The sequence below is a fragment of the Rousettus aegyptiacus genome, unplaced genomic scaffold (assembly GCF_014176215.1).
Source record: "Rousettus aegyptiacus isolate mRouAeg1 unplaced genomic scaffold, mRouAeg1.p scaffold_m13_p_15, whole genome shotgun sequence".
Lineage (NCBI taxonomy): Eukaryota > Metazoa > Chordata > Mammalia > Chiroptera > Pteropodidae > Rousettus > Rousettus aegyptiacus.
Genome location: NW_023416290.1, coordinates 32,141,287 through 32,160,297, shown reverse-complemented (window position 1 = coordinate 32,160,297; position 19,011 = coordinate 32,141,287).

The following is a 19,011-nucleotide window of genomic DNA, read 5'->3' as shown; positions in this document are numbered from 1 at the left end:
GCAGGCCCTCACCAAAACTGTGTGCTACTTGAAGTTTACTTTCCAGGGTCCCCAATCTGTTCTTTGGTATTTTTCCTTCAGGACATCCCTCTCACTTCCCTTAGCTGTTAAGTCCCCTAGCCTTCTGCCCCAACTCCATACTCCCTCTTCCATCCTTATTGAAAAGGCACTGAAAAAATAATCTGTATAACTCCTTCCCACCATGTTTGAAAGACTTCTGAATTTTAATGCACTACTTTTGTGGGGAGGAGACCCTCAATAGTTTTAGCAAAAGAACTCACAAATGGTGGAATTTTAGGCATCAGAAATAGAATAAGACTCTGTGTAGTGAGAGTTGTCACTCCCAAACATCTTCCCCTTCAATTTTCCAGTTAGAATTCCACAATTAAGACTCCATTCCTTTGGTTTGAAGCTTCATTCTTTTATTCAAAGTCAACTCCTCCTCTCCCTTTAGTAATTGGTTCCCAGTGTGCACATAGTTATCAGGTCCTTTCCTGGGGGCAGAATTTTATGGGGATGGGTTGGAGGCCAGGAGGATGTCTGGTAGTAGAGGGGGCAGGAATTAAACAGAAAATTCTATGGAAGAAAGGACTCAACAATAGTGGTCAGATGCCTGGAAATTCTGGCACGTCCCATTTTCCAGTGACCTCAGACATGCCTGGCGACACAAAGCACACAAGGAGTTGGCCTAAACAATGCTAGTGCTGCCAGTGCCACCAGCTCAATCTCACACTTTCACAGATGAGGAAACAACATTCAGAGAGGTACCCTACCAAGGTCGCTGAGCTAGTTCCAGGACCAGGACTAAAATCAGATCTTCTGTCTCCAAGATGGCATCATCATTATTGAGATATGTCATGATGAATCTACTTCAATAACGAATAATCTTTGTGAGCGAATTCCTTTTCTAATATATGACTGGAGTTCACCTGTGTTTTTATGTGCTTTTGTGAATGCAGAAGGACCTGGCCTAGCCCTGGACATGTCCATGGAAGTGTAGTGTGCACATGAACATCGCCAGGTATTTAAGGGTATGTGCAGATGTGTGCGACAGTTGATACAGGGTGGGAACCTGTGTGTTACCATGTTTGCATATCAAGGAATGGGGGTCCCTTTGTCCCCCTAGGAGAAGGACAACTTCTCCTTCAAACTTCTGCAATTTTAAACATAGGTTGAATATTCCTCTTTCCTCTCAATCATATAGAAAGGTTACAGGGGCCTAGAGCCCCCACTTGGTTTTGGGAACAGTAGAAACTATTTAAGAGAAAAGTTCTACCTTTCCAAATCGGTCACATTCTGAAAAATCCCATGGCAGTGGGCAGCTGCTTCAACACCCCAAGTCAGACCACCAACAATGGAAAATGGGCTGCAGCTCTTTGGGGCTTTTCTCTGAGAAACTTGATGTAGTTTTCACCTCTTTTAAGACCTAACATATTGCTTCTTGTAAGACTCAAGCAGGATTTCCAAGTTAAACAAGGGAAAGAGGGCACTGTCCTCTCCACTGTTGCTTTCCTGTTATTCTGACCCCTGCAGAGTGTCCTGGGGCCATGGCCCAAGCCGTCAATGACACAGTGCAGATGTGAGTGGTGGAGTCAAAGAAAGCCAGTAAACAAAGTGTACAGCCCACTGCTTCTGAAATAGAATTGGCATAGAAATACATATATACATGTGAATATATGTGTTTGCTTTTTCTATGAAAATTTCAATTAGCAGGAAAATTGCAAGTGACCATAATCCTCCAGCATTAAAGAGAACCTGCGTACTAACATTAGATTTTTCAAGTCAATCAGCTTTGTCAATGTGGTTCTCATTAGCTAGAGAGCTGCCCGGAAAGTCTGTCTCGTTTCACCTGCTTCCTCTGAGAGAAGCCTACAGTTGTTCAGTTGTTTTGTTGCCATGGGAATCACTAAAGGGATGGCTGTCTGTAGTCCTAGCCACAGGCAGCCCAGAGAGGGAGAAAGATGTTCCCCTCTGGTTCTGGGTACCTGGAGATATGAAACCTGGGTCATGATGGCTTGCTCTGCAAGTCCAGAGCTACAGAACTAATGACCAGAGCTATTGACTCTTAGCTCTGAGATTCAGCAGAAATAAATAAAATTTCTGAGAGTTTCCAATCCTTGTTAGCTTCCCCTTGTCAGTTTTCCCATTGCTCCTGGGAGCGCCTAACCAGAGGAAGCAGAACGGAAGGAGGAACACTCCAAAGACGACTTCTACCCCTACTCACAGACTCCCACTCACTCTTGCCGAACTCTCACTGGGATTCTAAAGCAGGAATAAGAGGTCAGGAATAAGGGGTAACCTTGGATTTATTTGTTAAACTTTGGCAACTGCTGCCTACTTCTTATTCCAATTTAGCTAATGTTTATTGAGTACCTATTTTGTGCCAGGCACTGCACTAATGCTTTCGCTTTTATAATTTCACACGATCCTTTTGATGACCCCCCCAAAAGAGAATTAAACAGATAAAAGCATTCTGAGATCAGATGTGAACCAGACTGTGAAGGTCCTGAAGGCCAGAAAATGTAAATAACACTCTGGGGACAAATAGACCTGGGTTCTATCCCCAGCCTTGTGTTTCACTGGCTGTGTGATGTGCTTAAGCTACTCAACTTCTGAGCCTCAGTGTCCCAATTAACAAAACAGGGATTGTCTTTTAGGGCCGTGATGAATAAATGAGTAAAGTATATGTAGTTAGCATACAGCTTAGCACACAACAGTCACTCAATAAATTAGATGATGATAATGATTCTTTTAAATATAGGTCTACGAGGCGAGTGCAGGGTAGATAGGTCTACTAGTAGGGAGGTGTTGGAGATGGGGAACAAAGATGGGAAGTTATGGGTTTTATCTGATATTTTCAACAGGAGTGTTGGAGTGTGGAATAGGAAGAGACAAAACAATAAAACAGAATAGAAGGCCCATAAATAGATATAAATTAGGCTTTAGTTTATAATAGAGGAAGCATTATAAATTAATGGAGAAAGTATGAGCCATTCAATAAATATGGCTTCCTATGTGAAAAAAATTACATTATATTCTGTACCTCACATTATGCCCCAAAAGAAACTGCAGATGGTTAAAGACCTAAATGCTTGAGAGAATGTTTTTATAACATGGAAATAGGGAGGGATTTATTTTTTAAGACATGAAAATCAGAAATCAAAAAAGAATTGTCAAAATTTAAAACTTTTGAAAAAATAAAAAGGCAAATCACGAAGGATTAATATTTGAAATATATAAATTCTTTAAGTCAATTTTTAAAAGAGACAACGAGCCCAACAACAACAAAACAAGTAAAGACTATAACCCAACAATTTACAGGAGGACCCTGAATATCCATTACAAACATAAAAAGATGTCTGGGCCTCACCAGTAAACAGGAGTATTCAGTTTAAACAAGGAAATTCAATTTCATGTTTTTAGTTTAGTAGAAATGGAAAATTATGCCAGTATAAAGTACTGGTGACAATTCAGGTAAACAGGAATTCGGCAAGTAGGTAAAATTATTTTGAAGAACAATTTGACAAATTTTAACAAGATTGCAAATATATATAACCAAAAAACTGAGCACTCCACTTCTAGGATATATCTTAGAGAAATTTTTGTAAGTGATAAAAGCAAGTTGACAAATATTATGTATAGGATGATACACTACCTCTTCTGAGTGCCTCATACAAGTTTAAAAACATGGAACAATGTTACATATTGTTTATAAATACATGACTATATAGTGAAAATGTAAAGACAAGAGACACATGGAATTCATCATAGTGGTCACTTTGGGAAGGGTGGGAGGACATGGGGTATTTTACTTCTAATCTTTTCTTTCTTTTTTAAAAAGATCTGAAGCAAAATTTTAAAGTAAGCATTTGCTTATTTCAAGTGGCAGACACATGGATTCTTTCAGGAATTTTTTTTTCTTCCTTAAAAATAAGCAGGCATAGAATCTTTCTGCCTCACTCTCTTCTTCCAGGGCCTGGTTCTCCCTCGCTTCTTTTCATCAAGGAATAAGAACCAGGAGTCCATTCAATCATGGGAGAAACTTCTTGCTGTTCTTGGGGACCTTTTTGTCTCGTCTCTGAGAAACTGCCTTTTATTACCATGGCTCATGGTTTTAGCAAGGAATTTAACCTGTCTAGAGATCCTCTAAAAGTTCTATTAGGGGTAATATTAAAAGCAAAGCATCTATTCTAGTAATATTTTCAGGAAGGTTATTAAGTGTAAGAGTCAAAGAGTCAAACTCTGAAATGAAAACTAGAGGACTATAGCATCAGCACGGTCACAACGGGAAGCAGATTTCACCCCCAGAAGGCCGGGAGACTATCACGGAAGTGCGGGCAGGGTTATGGGAGCACACAAGGTGCTGAAGCACACGAGCTAGAAGCCAATACCACCCTAAAGCTAAAGGGAGACAGGAAAGGAACACTGTGACTGCGGCCCAGTGAAAACTGAAACTACAGAGGAGGTGTCCCCTGGGGAGAGCTAGAATCAGGGAGAGCCTCGCCTAAAGCCAGAGACGCACCAAAGTAGAGAGAGGGTAGGAACCAGCTGTGAAGAAACACTCCAACTTATCTTTCCTCCCAGCCTCTAACCTCTTCCGAGTGGCTTCCATTGGCTAAACCCTAACGGAAGCCAACATTACAAGGAATTCTGTAGTCCTCCAAGGTTAGTACCCCGGGGCTCAGAGTAGGGTAGACAGGTTGTGGACCTTCAAGAAAATTGTGATGAAGGAGGCTAAGAGCTAACAGAATTTCAGTCATGGAGTTAATTAAGTGAGAGCTACACAATTTAGTTTGGAAGAATGGAGAAAAAGACATGGGCCACGCTACCTTTGGAGAGAGGTCCCTGTTAAGGAGGGCTTGAGATTTGTGCTCTTGATTAGCCTCTGGAAGAGGTGGCTGGTCCTCCTCACTAGTCCCAGTGTGAGGAGGCAGAGAGCAGGGATAGGAGCTTCAAGGTGGAACCAGAGGGAGTTGGCAGCCAGTAAGCTATAAAACCTCATCTCTTTCGTTCAAGTGGGCATTCGTAGGTAGCCATAGGTGCTGAGTGCATAGGTATGGAAGGAAGCAGGCAGCTGATGGGAAGCAGGTGAGTGGGAGGGAGAAAGGCCTTGTGTGAGACCCAGCATCTACAGGCTGGAAGTGCCAAGACCTCCATCCATCCTGAGGTTGCCAGGGGCCCCACAGGAAACAGTGCTCCAGGTGGGCAGGAGATACCTTCAGGAATCCCCAGCCGCTGCCTCCCCCAGTGGCCCTTCAGCAAAGTGACAACCGCCAACTCGTTAAGATTTTTCTCAGCTTTGGGCTTCTTAGCTAAGGTCTGCTTGGCTTGATTGAGACACAGAAGAGCCCTGGGGGACAACTCAGGCCAGGGCCTGCTTATATTTCTCTCTTGTCCCCATCAGCACTTTTGTAGTGTCTGCTGGGTGTGTGAATTTAGAGGCTCCATAGTTTAACAATGGCCAGTAGTGGAAGAAGAGAAGGAGCCCACAAGCCCTCCTCTAGCTGTAACATTTCTGTGGTGACATCACTTCCACTCACACTAATCTTAGGCTGCCCTAGTCAGGGAGACAAAGAAACTTTGCCTCCTAAATCTTGGAGGGGTGGCTCTCAGCCTCCTTGGGGGCCCCAAATCCTAACTATAGTCATCATTATTTATCCACAAGACTGCATGCTGCTTGAGGACCTGAGCTGAATTTTCGCTTTCTAAAAATTTTCATTCCCACAGCACATATCTCAGTGATTGTGGATTTAATCTGGTCCATATTCCTTAAAGGAACACAGTGAGGATGGAGCCTGTACTGGAACCCAGACCCCCATTCCTTGTCTACTGCTCTTTCTACCTAGGCAGAGTGACTGATTGTTTGGCTGAGTGACTTCCTGGGGGAGTGTTTCCTCCATGTGAAGTGCATGGCATCTGGCCTCTCAGGTCTCCTGACTGCTGGTTTCCCCACCAAAAACAGATGGGCTCTGCCTGGCATGGAGCTGGGTGCTATGGAAAGCTCTAAACTCAATTTTTTTAATAAGAAAATGCACGCTGCCAAGTCGGGCTCCCCAGGGGACATTTTAGCTGCATGACTCATGGGGTATTCAGAGATCCTGCTCCATTTAAGGGTGTTCTATTTACAAGCATGTGTAGGTTTTTAGAATTTTACAGTGGTTTGAGGGGAGGGTGGAGTATATATTCAGAATGCACAGACCTTTCCTGGACTGTAAATAAATAAAATTGTGTGTGTGTGTGTGTGTGTGTGTGTGTGTGTGTGTGTGTGTAAGAGAGAAAGAGAGAGACTGGTAATGACTGTGTAGGAGCTTTCTAGAAATAGATAGTTCAGTCTTTTCAGATATGAAAGGATTTTCTACAAATTAGACCTGCAGAGTCTCCTTCATGGCTGCTGAGGTGCCCGGCTGAGGGAGCAGACACAGGAAAGAGATGTAGTGAAAGGAGCAGCCATGATTCTGTGAAAATAATTCAGAAGGATCACACTCGTTATTCTTTTTAGCCCAATTTCTAAAACTGCACTGCAGAACACTCTGTCGGAGGCCAAAGGACTGATGCTCACCTCTCATAAGCAGCCTTTGCCCTAAATCTGGGAAAAGATGGACATCTTTCCAACAGCCCACTCAGGCAATCAACTAGGTGCTCAGAGATTTTGCTGGATGGATGCAGACTTGACTCCAGAGAAGGGTGTACCAAAGTGCCACAGCAACCTATATTTTCTAAAGCAGGGATCTCCAACACCTGGGCCATAGACAAGTACCAGTCCGTGGCCTATAAGGAACTGGGCTGCACAGCAGGAGGTGAGTGGCAGGTGAGCAAGTGAAGCTTCATCTGTATTTGCAGCCGCTCCCCAGCACTAGCATCAGCTCCACTTCAGATCATCAGGCATTAGATTCTGATAGGAGCAAAGGTCTTTGGTACTGAAAAAGTTGGGGACTGCTGCTCCAGAAGACATAGAGCTTTGCTGAGTAGGATTGTGAAGGAGGGACCAGCAGAGCTGTCATTGCCACCCTAGTCCAGCCCGGAAAGAGGATATGCAGACAATAGCACCACCAGCCACCTAGTTGCTCCATAAAAAGCCTTGGAACCATTCTCTTTCTTCCCTGCCCCCACACCGTCGGACCTGTCAACAAGTCCTGTCAGTGTTAGCTCCGATGAAGATCCCCAAACCTGAGCTCCCTTCACACAAGCTCCCTTCAGTGTTAAAGGGGGCTCTGCATTCCCTTTAAGCCACCCTCCTTCACTCTCTTCTAAGTACATCTCTTACTGGGTCAACTTACCTTCAAACACCCTGTGGGAAGGAATGCTTTCGCAGAAGCCTCCCTGGAGGGACGTTCCCCACCCAGAATCCAACCTAACTGGCTCCAGTAAGGAACTTAAGCGACCCCTGCAAAGCCAGCTCTAGTTTACAGGATTCCAGCTAGCAGCAAGGACTATGTTGAGATCACCAATCCTTTGGGACTGGCTTGAGTCAAAATGCTCTATTGTCTGAGGTGAGAAGCAAAGGAACTCGTGTGTGGCTCCATTGTCCTGAACCCCCAGGCCCACATTCTGAAAACCTATTTCTGCAGCTCACTTCAGCCGGATCAGACCAGCAAAATCGCTTCATTTCTAGGACTCTTTGGAAAGCCGGTGTGCTGGGTGTAAAAATATCCAATGTCCTGATAACACCATTTACACAAGATATGCTTCTTTGTCGTTCATTGTCAACACAGCAGGGCAGCTGAAAGTGGGCATTTTGAACTGTTATAAAGTTAAGCAACCCAAACAGATATTAAAGTCTGTCCACAATTCTTATTAAGATTATATTTATAGCCCACATTTATTAGAATGCTTCCCTTTGTCAGGCACTGTTCTGAGCACCTCATTAGCTAATCCAATCTCCTCAACAACCCTGAGAAAGAAATATTGTTACTATCCCCATTCCACAGATGAGGTAACTGGGCACATAGAAGTTATGAAACTCCTTGGGCCCACAGATTCAGCAAGTGGCAGGCAGCCCAGCACCGTCGTCTGTGCTCTTAACCACATTTTATATATACCACGTGTAGTTTAAAAATGAAATGCTACATTTCTGAAGCCACTGCCCCTAGCATGTGGGTGAGAGGCAAGGCCTGGGCTGCAGGATGTGTGGGCCTTGAACTCCCACTAAGCAGCTCTTCAGCCTCCAAAGGTATTGGCCATCCCTGAGCACTCATTAGAGTCAAATATATAATCTCTCTATTGTCCACTCCAGCTGGGGATGAGGTGTTCATTGTAATCTAATACTCTGGTCTTATACATCCTGCAGGTTTCTGAGTATATAGGAGTCTGACATTAGCAGGTTATCAGGCTGATAAGATCAAATGTTGACCTTGCGATTCAATAATATGCAGAGTTTGGATCCTTTAGATACGGAATGTGAATATTTATTTTTGTGACCCTCTGAAACCCCTGGAAATGTTTTAGCAGTCCCTACTCTCTATTTGTTTACACATCATTTTGCATAAAGTAGATTTGAGAACATGTAATCGCATAGCCTCAGCCTAAATGACCTGTTAACAAAGTTTCGTAATTGCTGGAATGCCAAGTGAACCACTAGCCTTGACTACTCTGACATTCAAGTAAACAGAGATGAGGCCCTTATACTCCAAAAAATGATTGCATAATAAAGTTTTAAAATAATGGAAGTACCTGTGAGCAAGAGAACTCAAGGAAGGAGAGATATTTCTTGCAACTCCCATCTATCAACGGACGCACTCTTAACAGGCCAAACTGTGGCATCATTAATAATAGATTTCACTTGATCAGAAAAATATTGGCCCAAAAAGTCAAGATAGTCTTTATTAGCCTGGGAGAAAGAAATATTTTCATTCAGAAAATATTATTTGAGTTCCTACAGTATGACAGCCACTAGTCTAGGTATAGGGACTCAGTAGGAAAAAAGTCCCACCAACTCTGTGGAGCTCACAGTCTAGGGGGATCAATACACAAGTCATCAGGTAGTGATGCACAGTATACAAAAGGTACAACAAAGATAAGCCCAGGGCAACATGGAGGGAGACCTCAGGGGTGCCTCTCCTAGTCCAGGGGATCAGGCAAGGCTTCCATAATGAAATAATGTCTAATTCAACTTTTGAAGGATAAAACAGAAATAGGAGGGTGAAAAAGGAGCTCTGAGTGTGTGCAATGATCCAGAGGGAAAGTGGAAACCATATAGGGGCAGAGCAAAGGGAGACCGAAGAGGGCATATGTCGCAGTCTCTGGGGGCCCCTCAGCAATATAAGTATGGGCAACTTCTAGCTCATGGAAGGAGAAAGGACCCGAGGTACATTGCAGTGCTCCAGAACCATTTATCTTTCCTGTGCCCCTGAAAACATGGCACATCTAGAGAGCTATAAGATTTTTTTGCATGACTAGAGCAGAAAAGGCAAGATATAAGATTTAAAGCTAGTCTTAGAGAGGAGTATGGGGGGCCTAGTAACTTGTATCAAAGAGTCGGGACTTTATCCTGAGAGCAGTGGGGAACCACTGAGGGATTCTAAGCAGATCAAATTTAGAAAGATTCTCTGGCAGTACTGTGGGGAGTACGTTGGGAAGAGGATCAAGACCAGAGGTGGGAAACCCACTGCAGCCACTCTGGAGGGAGGTCACAGCGGCCTGATGCTGGCGTCAAGTATTCAAGAGAATACTTCTTTCTCGTTTTCATCACTAGCCCTTGGGTTCTTTTGCCTTGCAGAGCCCTCTGAAGTCATGACATTTGCGTTTACAAGCAATTTTCAACAAGAATACTTGGACAGCGCCGAGTCTCTGCCCTTGGGAGTTCACATCTCTCTCCAAGAATACCATGACTTTGTCCCCTGCACGCAGGAAGTAACGTTTCCTCAGCTCTTTCTTTCTTTCTTTTTTTCTACCCCAGAAAAGTCACTCTTCATTTACTGTTGCGAGATATTTGTCTTTGGACAGGGCTTGAATTCCATGAACATGTGCGTGTGTGCGCTGCAGTCCAGCTCCCGGGTGGCTCCGCTTTTCTTGGTTTCCTGGATGCAGGCGAACTTCAAACAGCGCAGTTTCCTAGCGATGCTTATCTCCACAACCCATTTCTCAGAATGTCCTGCCCATTAACTTCCAAGCAGCATCATTTTCGGTGCCAAGCTGCTTGCTTCAAAGTTTGGAGCGCCACTGCAGCCTTAAACAATAGCATTTGTGACTCCGCTTCCCTCCCATTCCCTTAAACTTTGCCCATTCCCCCCCCCCCAACTCCCAACAAAACAAAGCTGTATACTTTCTGAGAAACACCCCTAAACTCAAACCTGCTCTTGGTGCCTAAAAAGTATTTGGTTTACGAGTCATCACTGTAATGCATCTTAAGAGGAGTCAAAAATGCAAGGAGCATCATTCTGGAAAAGGTGTTCCCCAAAGAAATCACAAACATTGGACAAAAAAGACAGAATGACTTAGTACACCTCCATTATCTCTCAGAATCCGTCAGTGGCTCCCCACTGCTCTCAGGATAAAGCACAAATCCACGGGTTGTCTGTGTTCTTTTGGACAGTGGGGTTCAGCGGTAACTCTTCATTCTTTAACAACCCTTGCGTGTTTTTGTTTCTTTGGTTATTTTTTGTTTTTTGTTTTTTTTTAATCGGGTAAAGGGTGAGTAGACCTGAAGGCTGCAGGGACCATGGGAAGAGTGCCCCCTGCTGGCGAGCAGCTCAGCTGAGCCTTAGCCCCAATAGCCGTGTATCTTTCTCTATGCTTTGGGTGTGTTCTGGAGATTTGTGCATTAAATCGAACGAAATGGTGAGTATTCTTGGGGTGTGCACTTTTAAAAGGAAATCCGTGGAAAATCCTGTTTGTGAGGCGAGAAATTCTTCTATGATGAGCCATACTCACTGGCCTTCCTCAACCCTTCATTTATCGATGCTGTGAATTTGGGGGTTTACGGGAGGGACTCTTGATGCTGGTGTTCCTGCTGAAGCCCCTGAGCATGGTTCCTGGAGAAAGGCGACAATAGCTGAAGCCGAGCCCAAAATGCTTGCACATCTGACATTCCCATGGGTACTGAGGCTCCTGTAACCCCAAGTATATCTCTGAAGTGGTTGATGCTTCTTGAAGCCTGAAGGGGGGGGGGTAGTGGTGGTGATAGGGGTGCTCTCAGTAGGCTCAGGGAACCTCCAACAGCTGATTCAGATGGACCAATGCACACACATTCAGAGATGGGTTCCTCCTCCTGTGGGCCTTAGCTGTAGAATAATCAGGAGGAAGCAGGAAGGAGAGGGCAAAGAGAAACACTCCCCATCGAAAGGGTGTCAGCCCATGCCCAAAGGGTCATGCCTGTCACAATTAGGGCTGGTTTTCCTCCCTCCAGATGTTGTGTGTTATAAAATCCTTTGTTGGTAAGCATACACATGGCAGCCTCAGCAGCAGCTAGTGCCAGCCTGAAGGCTTCAACAATGGGGGCTGCAATCGAGCATGAAGTATGATGTGCCAGGCACTGAGGTATGAATGCTGTGTTTCTGGGAACACCATGTGGCGGTGTTCCCAAAAGCATAGACCCAGTTTTGCTTTGTGAAAATCTTTGTCACCAGATATAATAAGGCTCCATTTGAGCCTGGAGTCTTAGCCTGAGGGAATGATTAATGGGATTAAGCTTTGAGGCTAGATCTCTTTTGTGACTTGAGTCCTTGCCAGGAGAACCCACCTTCAAGGCCAGCTCTGTGGTTTCACCTGGAGCCCCAGGAAGATGGGTATTTCCCAGACTAGATTCCATGGAACTCAAAGTCTACAGAGGCTAGGCTGCTTCCATATAATTGGTATGCTGGAAATCACCAAAGAGATCATCTTGTGGGATCCCTGCTAACCCAGCCATCAAAGGGGGCCAGAAACCACTGGACTTGAAAATTGTGTTCACGGCACCTTAAGCTCAGAGCATGAAGGGAAACCCAGAATGAAAAGCACAAAGACTCTCCTTCTTCGATCGAGAGGGCAGACAGGCTACATGCATTCAAAAGCGGTTATAAACACCAGACCCACCAACTACAATTTAGGAGGTCTTATATGTAATCTGCCCAGTTCCAGATATTTTAATTCTATGTTGCAGGGAAGTAAGTGCCAGCTGGCTGCTGACCGACCACGCTCAGGGTTCAGTTTTAAACGGCACTGTTTGGGAAAAGCTCAATCTAAAACAGACAGTTCTGCATGTGTTTAGGTTTTGCTTTCTTTCCACTTTTAAATATTAAAAATTGACTCCAGCTGTGGGGTAGAAAGTAACGCCTAACCTATAAAAACATTGACAAATAAATCACAATGCAATTTGCTGCGCATTTTTGTGAGGTCTAAACACCAGTTCTTGAAAGGAATTTTCCATTATTGCATCTTGGGAAGATAACTTCTTCATAAAAAATTCATTTGACTTTTATATTTCATAAAATCATCACATAGCATTCCCACATTTGGGATCTGCATGTGTGCTGGAGCACCCATGGCTTTCAGCTCGGCTCCAGACTCCTAAACCTCTTTGCCACAACTTTCGCAGAAAGGAGGGCAGCACCAGGATCCTTACCTGGTAGCATGAGGCTATGCTGCATCCCCTGCCCAGGGCCCTGTCCTTCTAAAAACCAGGCTGAGTTGAGTCTCAACAAAGGCGCAGGTTTTTTTTGATTCTGAAGTGACTACCAAACTTCCCTAACCAAACTCTGTTTGTGTATGTGCACCCCTGGACACCACCCCCTTACTAAGAAGCCCTCAACTGCATTATTATTGATGGAATCACTAGTACTAAGAAATAGCACTTTTCTTTATGAGGTAAGGATATAGGACTGTTGGGAGACCCAGAAGAGGAGAAAGGGGTCTGTGTGACAGACCTGGTGCTATGAGGTAGAGTCTTCAAGCGCTTTTTTCTAGAAATGATGCTGATCTAACTGAGTTCACATGGTATCAGCCATAATAGTGTAAGGCATGCTTCAGTAACAAACAGCCCCAATCTCTTTGACTTTTTTCCTGCTTATATTACCTGTCCATCACATACCCATTACATTGCAATCTTTATACCAGGATCCAACTGTTGAAACAAACACTATCTGAAACACTGTCAATGCTTGTGGCAGAGGAGAAGGACCATCCTGGAAGGCCTTTCACAAGTAATTGAATGTTCACAGCTTATTGGCCAGAACTGGTCAGATGTGAACTGGTCACATCTGACCTCAGGGAGTGCCAGGAAATGAAATCCTACCTTCCCAGAAGGCAGAGAGCTGGAAAGACTTGGTGAGTGGTTTAGACGAATATTATATCCAACATGTCTACTTAACTGTAGAGATCCTTGTGCAGTATCTATATTAGCCAGCAATCCTTCTGGTCCCAGGCCTTAATAAGATCATAGCTTTGGGAAGCCAGATGGATAGACTGCAGTCAGGCTTGTAGTGGATACCCTCTCGCGATGCCTGGCAAGCCCTTCAACCTCTTCTCTGAGTGCTACCCAAACCACCTACTCATAGGGTCGTTCCAGGAGTTGCTGTCATGTTGGTACAACGCGACCCTCCCTAGATCCAGTTAATTGGATTAGACGAATGCACCTAATCAAAGCTGAGTCAATAAGTTTCTCTGTCCCAGAAATCAGAATTGTAGCTCAGAAACTGCTGGTCTTAGTATCATGAATGTAATTTTGGAGAGCTCTGGCAAAGGCATTTTCGGCCCTATGCATCAAGATACTAACAAAGTTGAACTGCAGGGCAAGGAGAACAAGTCAGGCGTGCAGAGAGTAGTAGACACGAGAAACCATATGAGGGGTACAGAGAATGGGGGGAGGGAGAGAGAGAGAGAGAAAGAGAAAGAGAGAGAGAGAGAGAGAGAGAGAGAGAGAGAGAGAGAGAGAGAGAGAGAGAGAGAGAGAGAGAGGAGAGAGAGAGAGAGGAGAGAGAGAGAGGTGGGGGAGGGGGAGAATGAGAATGAATGCATCTCAGCCTATGTGCCTAGCACCTAGGCACTTGATTCTAGCATAAGATTAGCACTTGATTGGCAAGGGAGAATGACTGTTGTACTGGAAAATACAAGTGTCCATCACAGAAGGCAATCATGTAGGTCAAGGGCACTGAGTGTCTGAAAGATTCTCATTAAAACACTGATACTTATGGAAAAGATAACACCTGATGTCATTACTGGCCATAGCCACTTTATGGTGGATACAGGTAGCAAGTTAGGCAGCCGTGTGGTGGTGTTCTTTGGATTACAGAGCTTTTATTAACCTCTTAAATCTGTACCTCCTTTCTTCCATGCCCAGAGTCCTGGTTCTTAAGGACACGGGGGTTGATAGAATTAGAACATCCCATAATTACTCATTTGTTTTCTTCCATATTGTATACACTGCGGTCTCAGAATAACAATACCAATCCTACCATCGTTATAATGACAAAAAACATTAAAGCATTCTTGTATATGACCTCTCCATGCCTATCATTTAAAAAAATTGTCACACTATATCTATGCTGTCAGAGCATAGAGCTATTAGATACTTTACTCTCCCTCTTAGCCTTCATTTAGTCTTCTTAGTGTGACCAGAAGCTATACATCCCCACAGTGTCTCTCTAGTTATTTTAATGGTTCAGAGTTTGTTCTCTAGTAGACTTCTTAGGGAGGGCTTATGGGACCAGTTTCCCTAAGTTGTCATGGGTTGGTATCAGTATGTCTTTACCCTTTACACTTGAAATTCAGTATTACTGGATACGAATCTTTGGCTCACATCTTTTTCCCTTGAGTGTCTTAAACATGTTATTCCACTTTCTTCTGGCATAAAGTGTCACCATCAAAGTCTGATGCTAATTTAATTTTTTCTCTTTTGTGCCACATGCACTTTTTTCTAGATGCCCTAAATGTATATATATTTTTTCTTTCTATTTAAAGTCCTGAGATTTTATTAAACTATATGGTGGGGTTGTTCAGGTCTACATTTCCAGGTACATGGTGTGCTCCCCTCCCCCCCCCCCCAATAAATTGATGACCTTATTATTATAAAATAGCCTTTTATCCCTGGTAATATTATCTGCTCTGAAATCTACTTTGTGTGACATTACTATAACAACTCTAGCTTTCTTTTTAAATTTTTTAAATTGTGCTAAAATATACATAATATAAAATTTACCATCTTAACTATGATTCAGTAGTATTGAGTACCTGCACATTTCGGGGCAACCAATCTCCAAAACTCTTTTCATCTTGCAAAACTGAAACTTCATTCCCATTAAACAAACTCCTCATTCCACCCTCCCCTTCACACCCAGCAACTACCATTCTGCTTTCTTTCTCTATTCACTTGACTGCTCTAGATACCTCATATAAGTGGACTCGTACAGTATTTGTCTTCTTGTGACTGGCTTATTTCACTAATCATAATGTCCTCAAGATTCATCCATGTTGTAGCTTGTGTCACAATTTCCTTCCTTTTTAAAGCTGAATAATATTCTATAGCATGTACATAACAAGATTTTGTTTACCCACCTGTCAGTGGACACATGAGTTGCTTTCATCTTTTGGCTGTTGAGAATGATGCTGTTATGAACTATCACTCGGAGATCTTTTGGATCTATACCTACAAGTGGAATTGCTGGATCATATGGTAATTCTATGTTTCATTTTTTTTGAGGAACTGCCATACTGTGCTTTTGTAGTGGCTTTACCATTTTACATTCTTACAAGGAAAGTTCCAATTTCTCCACATCCTTACCAACACTAATTATTTTTCCTGTTCTTCCCCCCCTTAATAGTAGCCGTCCTAACAGGTATACGGTGGTACTTCATGATTTTGATTTCTGTTTCCTAGTGATTAGTAATGTTGAACATCTTTTCATGTGCTCGTTTGCCATGTGCATATGTTCTTTGGAGAAATGTCTATTCAAGTCCTTTGCTCATTTATAATCAGATATTTTGTTTTCTGTTTCGAATTGTAGGAGTTGGAATTATAGAAGTTCTTTATACATTCTGTAGTTAACTCTATCAGATATATGACTTGCAAATATTTTCTCCTATTCCATAAGTTGCCTTTTCATTCTGTTGTTTGTGTCCTTTGATACACAAACATCCAGTTTTCTTATGATTACTGTTAGTTAGATATATCTTTTTTTATCCTTTTGCTTTGAATCTATTTACTTTTTTTTATCCATTCTGAAAACCTCTGCCTTTTAATTTCGGGCATTTAAATCATTTACATTTATTGTGATTATGGATATGAGTAGGCTTAAATCTATCATTTTGTTATTTGTTTTTTGTTTGTCCCATTTGTATTTTATTTAATTTTCTCTATTTCTGCTTTCTTTTGAATTAAGTGAATATTTTTTTATAATTCTATTTTATTTTCCTTGTTGGTTTATTAACTATGACTATTATTTAGTTGTTGCTTTAGGATTTACATACATCTTTAACTTATCATACTGTCCCTTCAAGCAACATGATAGCATTTTATACATATATGTTATAAGACTCTTACTTCTATTCTCCCTTTCTGGCCTTTGTGCTATTGTTGACATACATCTTGCTTTTACATATGTTTAAATCCTAAAATATATTGCTATTATTTTTGTTTAAACAGACAATTATACTTTGAAGAGACTTAAATAATAAAATATTTATACATATACATGTGTACTTACCATTTTCGTGTTCTTCATTTCTTTGCGTAAAGCCGTATTTCTATCTGATATAATTTTTCTTCTGCCTGAGACTTCCTATAATATTTTTTTACAATGCAAATTGCTACTGATGAATTCTTTTCACTTTTTTATGTCTGAAAAAGTCTTTATTTCACACTTTTTTTTGAAATATCTTTTAGATGGATATAAAAGTCTAGATCGATGTAACCTTCTCACTTGCATTGCTTCTAAAAATAAATCTGCCATCATCATTATCTTGTTCCTTTGTATGCTGTGTTTTTAATCTCTAATTTTATGATTTTCTCTTTATCAGTCATTTTGAGCAATTTGATTTTGGTGTGACTTCATGTAGTTTGTGTGTGTGTGTGTGTGTGTGTGTGTGTGTGTGTGTGTGTGTGTTTGTACTTGGGGTTCATTGAGATTCTTGGATCTGTGAGTTTACAGTTTTCAGCAAACCTGGGGGAAAATTTGAACATTATTTCTTCAAATACTTTTTCAGCGCCCCTCCCTTCTCCTCTCTTTCAGAGACTCCAATTCCATGTTTATTTGGCTACTGAAGTTGCCCCAGAGCTTGCTGATGCTCTGTTTACTTTTTAAAGTTGTTTTGTCTGTGTGTTTTATTTTAGATAGCTTCTATAGTTATAGTTTCAAGGTCAACTAAGCTTTCTCCTTTGCAATGCCAGTCATTCCATCCAGTGTATTTTAAATTGCAAACATTATAGTTTTTACCTCTAGAAGTTCAATTGGAATCTCTTATATTTTCCATATTTCTGTTGAACTTTTTGAATATACAGAACAGTTATAAAAACTATTTTAATGTTCTTGTCTATTAATTCTAACATCTGTGTCAGTTCTGGGTTGGTTTCTACTGATTGACTATTTTATTCCTTGTGGGTTGTGTTTTTCTGTCTCTTTGCATGCCTGTTCGGAAGAGGGTTGTGTGAGCATCAGGTCCTGTTCCCTCTAATCCTTTCAGGTGGTTCTTTCTCCAGCTTTGGGTAGGACTGCTGAGTACTCTAAGGGGATGCTCTTTAGATCTCTAGAGTTCTTTCTCAGAGTAGCTCTCTTCTCAGTATTCTGTGCTGCTAACTCCAGATCCTTTTGTTTTCCCTGGAGTCATAGCTTTGTCTCCTCAACTTGGAGAAGGTACTTCCTAGGCTTCTCCAGGCACTTTCTGGGTTTCTCCTCCCCGCATCACAATCTGGGCACTCACAAGGCAGCAAGTTGGGACAATCATAAGTCTCACCTCAATTATTTCCCATGTCTTGGGAATCACTGTTTCACATTGTCTTGAGACCATTGTTTCTTATATTTTGTCCAGTTTTGTGAGTTGTTTCATATTAGAGAGTTAAGTCCGGTCCCTATTACTTCATCTTGGCCTGAAATAGAGGAGTGTTGTGCTTTTTGAATATGTGATTTTATTATTTTTTTTTCCCCAGGAACTGACATAGATGTTAGAATTAACAGACAGGGATGTTAAAATAGTTTTTCAAACTGTGTTATAAAAACATATTTATAACATGTTAGCATTTTTTCTGTTATCTTGCTCTAATTTTCATCTTCAGGAATTTCTTTTATCTGTGTGTTGGATTGTCTTTGCCTATCATCAATATGTAATCCTTTTTCTCAAATCTTTTTAATCTCATTCTTTACCTTTTTATTTTTAAAATTTTTCTTTTATTTCTATTTTTAAACATTATCTATTGTATTTCTGCTCTCATTGTTCCTTATAGTTTAGTCTTTGTTTTTGAAATTTTTTTTCTTTTATTTTTACATCTTTCCTGAGTTCTGTCATCTCATTTCTGAGTTTTTCTGTTTTTGACTTTCGTTGTTCTTTCCAGTCTTAAATTATTTCCTTAATGTCTTTTGGTTCATTTTGAAGTAATAAGTTACAATTTTGATCTGTTTTTGTGGACACATCTTTCTGGCGTTTTTATTATTTGTAGGGATGTTATTCTCATTGTGTCCTATTTTTAAATCACAACTTTGTATGGGCTTTGGCTGCTGCTTATTTTTATGTGACATTAGTTTTCCTAGGCATGTGGAATGAGGCAGGAAATGAGGTTCAGGAACGCTTTTCTAACTGCTTAGAGCTCCCCCTTCTACTGTTGTGTAGTGTTAATAAATCTGTTGTTGTTTAGTGTTAATAACTACATTTGCTTGTCTTCTGACACTTCCAGGCTCTAGACTGGACTTTTTCTTTCATCTTTTACACAATATCTATCTCATGATCAATTTTGACTCCATTCCCATAACTTTCTGTCCTAGAAGGGAGCGCTGGGTAGGTTTTAAGAGTTCAAAGGGCTGGATGGATCCAGCCTCTTCAGTCATTCTTAACATGCATCTTTTTTATTCATCTGGTGTTGGAAAAGTCAATGCCCTCCAAGTTACCAGATAC